Below are 4,105 nucleotides of genomic sequence, written 5' to 3' on the forward strand. Positions count from 1 at the left end.
ACTATGCTAAACCAACTGAGTTATCATGCACCCTTCACCAGCTACCTGCAGAAAGCCCAAGTTATGAGTGCATGAGGCTTTGGGGGAACATCTAGATGCAAGCCATAACAACACCCCAACCACCTTTACAGATAAGCCTTAGTATGTTCTCCATTTTGGCAGAAGGGGAAACTGAGACATGAGATCTCAGCTTAGCAGGGTGTAGTTAAATAAAGCTGAATACAAACAAAGTAGTCAGAACACGGCACTGTGTGCTCTTAAATACAATATACACTGAGTGCACCAAGAAAATTTGAAACCAGGAGAATGCTTGAGGTGTTTACGTCTATTGAGAAGTTTACATCTCTGTGGAAAACCTTGAAGATAAACGGGGTAGATGTGTAGAAAGCCAAACAAGCAAAATGGAAGCAAAGATTCCATAGGGGCAGAGGGGATAAAAGGAAATGTGACCATAAAACAGTACATGGCTCAGATAAAACTAATAACTAAGAATAAATACTGAATACAGTTTAACAAAAAATTATGCTATCTTATTAGGAGGATGAATAACAAGACGAAATAGAAGAGGAGCAGGAGAGGTAAGAGAGCTAAAGTCTCAACCTGCATATTAGGAAATTAATATTTTCTGTTTGTGTTTGTTCTGTTTTGTTTGTAGGGTGAGGGATTGAATCCAGGGCCTTTGCAATGAGCTACACTCCCATGCCTTTTGAGACAGGGTCTTTCTAAATCTCTAAATTGCCAAGGCTGGATTTGGACTTACAATTTTCCTACCTCAGCCTCAGAGAGTGTGCTCCTCGCACAGGAAGTTAAAGGGAAACAACAGGAAGTTAACAATTAATGCTTAAAATTGAATATTTAGGATAACAGTAAAAGCATGTTAACCGCTAAGAGTTAAAATTGTTCCTTTAAAAAAAGGAAAAGCATAAAGGTGGGTTGTGTATACGTACCAACTCCCACAAGGAATGTAATCATTATATAGTGCAGACATGTATGGATAAAAATAAAACTTTTTTTTTTTTTTCTTTTCCAGTACCGGGAACCGAACTCACAACCTTACGCTTGCCAGGCAGGCACTTTGCCCGCTGAGCTAAATCCCCAGCCCCAATAAAACTTTTTTTTAAAAGAGGAAGGAGTGGGGCTGGGGATTTAGCTCAGCGGCAAAAGCGCCTACTTGGCAAGCGCAAGGTCATGAGTTCGGTTCCCGGTACCGGAGAAAAACCAAAAAAAAAAAAAAACAAAAAAATAAATAAATAAATAAAAATAAAAGAGGAAGGAGCTCTCTGCTGTAGGCCTGGCTCAGTGCTGTCGATATGCGCAAGCTCATGAAACTAGGGAAAGTGGTGCTGATCCTGGCTGGATGCTACTCCAGATGCAAAGCCCTCATCATAAAGAACATCAATGACCCCAGTTCCAACCAACCCTACAGCCCTGACCTGGTGGCTAGAATTAACCACTGTCCCCATAAAGTAATAGCCACCATGGGCAAAAAGAAAATTGCCCAGAGATCAAAGATCAAGTCCTTTGTGAAGGTTTAGAACTACAATCACCGCTTGCCCTCGAGGATGTCTTCAGAGATCCAGCTATCAAGTGCAAGGCCCATCAGGAGGCGAAGGTCATGCTTCAGGAGAGATACTAGACAGACAAGAACAAGTAGTTCCTCCAGAAGCTTCAGTTTTATATGTTTTCTGTTTCCATCATTAACAGTTTTTTTAAAAGAATAGGAAGTCAACAAAAGTAAGGGAAGAGTTTTTCTTATTATAAGCCTTCTAAAATCATTGACCTTTTAAACTATAGTGTTCCTGTATTACTTTGATTAAAAAAACTAACGTTAAAAAAAATAAATTTACTACAATATAGAAGTCAAATTTCAGTAAAGGTTTTGAAATTTCTAGTAGGCAGTTTGCACCTTCTTCTGTTTTCTGACTCTGGAAATAGGACAAAGGACATCTTGGGGCTTTCTTTCTTGTCCCACTGGGTGTCAAAGCAGTGGTTCTCTGTTCCCATCAGGACGCCTAGTACCTGAGATTCTGGACTCCACATTGAAAAGGACAGATAGGAGGGAGTCACTGAGCCCATATTTCTAATTCTCCTATCAGATTTTTCTAATGTGGTGCTTGTTCTACAATCGTTTCTACAGAAACAAATTCCCTCCATCATCTAGAAGTTTCTGTATGTATGCTTGTCATGCCTTTGCCTGTGGTTTGATTTCCACAAACACAAGCTCTTTGGATATCATACTTCCATTTATTCAATCATTCATTCATCCAAACAAAAATGTTTAGTGAATTCCTTATATATGTCCCAGATACTATTGGGGAGGATTAACATTTTAAAAAATATTTTTATTAGTACATGTTTGTAGTACATAATGATTACAGTCATCATGGGGTGTTGGTACATGTTGGTAAATCTTCATACATGTTGGTACATAACACATCTCAATTCCTTTTACTTTCTCTTCTGCTCTCTTTCCTCCTCTCTCCCTTACTGTTGCATTTCTTACATTATTACTCCTCTATCCATACTTAAGAATTAAGACATTTTGTGGCTCTTTATAATCATTTTGTTTTCATTTGTTAATTAGAAAAGGCGACCTTCTGAGCAGTAATGATTGATTAAGATGAGGATAAACTAGATTATTTTAAGAAAGGAAAAGTGCTGAGATTTCCTTTCTAAATTTAGATCAAGTCAGTTTAAATGTTTCTCTTCCCCAATTTATCAGTAGGCTCTTTTGTCACAAAGAAAAATGTTAGCATTTATCTCAAAGAGTTATCTACCTCCTGCTGATGATTTATGAGAAAACAGACTTCTGTATTCCAACCTCAGGGGGAGAAGGGTACACTTACAGGGTGCAATAGTATTTTGAAGTATTAACTGATGTATCATCACCCCATCCCACCCCACCACCCTCCTCAAATCCAGGCAATTTAGCATTGAAATCCATCATTGTCCACAAGGCTCATTAATATGGAAGAACCAAAGTACAAAAGAGACAGATTCTTGGCTAACTTTAGTAGTCAAAGTCTGGAGGTGAACAACACATTTAGAAGTAATATTTTCCAAGCCTGTTTTTCTCTTCTGAACTGAAAAAAAAAAAAATCAGAGAGGGTTACATTGGTATAAGACACTGCTGAGAGGCCCTAGGTCCTACTCATTGCCACTTTTCCTTCACTGTCTCAAAGGGAGGGAAAGGAAACTTTCTAGCCTTGGATCAGAGCAGAGGAGACCTGGACAGCTCTTCTGCCTGGACCTTTAAGAGGTGCACCTTGCAGAATTTCCTACACCTATGGCAGGTGGCTAGCAGAAAAGAGGGCTGTTTGGATGTCAAGAGCAAAATTAGCCTAAAGAAAACCCATTGAACAGAATTGTAGGAGAGACCTTCAAATTTTCTTTGTCCCTCATACATCTACAACGTACTTTTAAATCCTTCAACATAACCAGTGTAATATTATAAACTTCTTGGTTTAGGCTACATCCCAAGGTTTTTTTAGACACCCAAATCCTAAAATGAATTACCAGGGGTGGTCAGCTGATATTCAAATCAGGAAGACAGTAAATATGGATCTGCACTTCCTGTTATCCATATTTCCATCAATAGTAGAAGCTTTTCTAGTAGCATAATGATTGTTAGAAAGGCTCTCATTGAAGAAATTAGTGGGATTGAAGATGTTTTGTGTAATGAACAGAATATGGAAATCCACACAGGCTGTATCCTAGACTCACGAGGATAAATACCCATGGTGTGACTCTTAAGTGATCTTGCACCCTATCACTGAGTTAGATTTCCCATTGCAAGAGCACAGGATTCTGCCCCTGGTTATTATTGCATCTGCTTAAATAGTTCCTGCAAAGAGCTAGATGGAACACCCAAAATAATAGAAAGCAAGGACTTCATTGCCCTTGCAGAAGAGTCTGTAGAAATGTTTTTGAGCCTGATTACTAATAAATGGTGTTGGTGGTTTTTCTCCAAATTAGGTCTATGTTTTGTGACATAATTTGGGAGAGTCACTTAATTTCTTGGTGGCTACTATCACTTACTAGAATACTCTAAGGCTGTAGAAAACCAGACTAGCTTAGGTCTCAGCAGTCCCCAGGAAAGTACAGT

The 4,105-nt window shown here is 38.8% G+C and overlaps 1 pseudogene; it reads left to right on the forward strand.

Moving 5' to 3' along the window:
• Positions 1–1,310: 1,310 nt before the first annotated feature.
• LOC102003333 lies at positions 1,311–1,738 on the forward strand (annotated as a pseudogene).
• The last annotated feature ends 2,367 nt before the right edge of the window (positions 1,739–4,105 follow it).

The sequence above is a fragment of the Chinchilla lanigera genome, unplaced genomic scaffold (genome assembly GCF_000276665.1).
Source record: "Chinchilla lanigera isolate Chin_1 unplaced genomic scaffold, ChiLan1.0 scaffold00012, whole genome shotgun sequence".
Lineage (NCBI taxonomy): Eukaryota > Metazoa > Chordata > Mammalia > Rodentia > Chinchillidae > Chinchilla > Chinchilla lanigera.